Source organism: Terrapene carolina, unplaced genomic scaffold, assembly GCF_002925995.2.
Source record: "Terrapene carolina triunguis isolate 2854851 unplaced genomic scaffold, T_m_triunguis-2.0 Scaffold62, whole genome shotgun sequence".
In the NCBI taxonomy this organism is placed as follows: Eukaryota; Metazoa; Chordata; order Testudines; family Emydidae; genus Terrapene; species Terrapene triunguis.
Window position 1 is genome coordinate 12,910,802 of NW_020664413.1, and position 423 is coordinate 12,911,224.

Consider the following 423-nt stretch of genomic DNA (forward strand, 5'->3'; position numbering starts at 1 on the left):
TAATAAAAAAAAGAAGAAAATACATCTGGGAATGTAGGCTTTTGCTAGATTTAAAAAAAAACAACCACAAGGATTAAGCATCAAGAATAGCTCTCTTGAGGTCCAGCTTAAAGGTTACAAGCACAGAGGAGTCCACAAGCCATAAAGAAATAAAAAGAGATAAACCTAATTGTGTCTTCCTAGACATTTCCTGATCTACTTACATATCTGGGGTTTCAAATGAGTAGTTTCTAGGTATGATACCAATAGGGTTACCATATGTGGAGTGTCCCAAAAGAGGACACTCCACGGGGCCCCGGCCCCGCCCCCCGCCCCGCCCACGCCCCCGCCCAAACTCCGCCCCCTCCCCCAAAGTCTCCGCCCCCTCCCCTGCTTCCCGCGAACATTTGATTCGCGGGAAGCAGGCAGCAGGTAAGGGGGGGG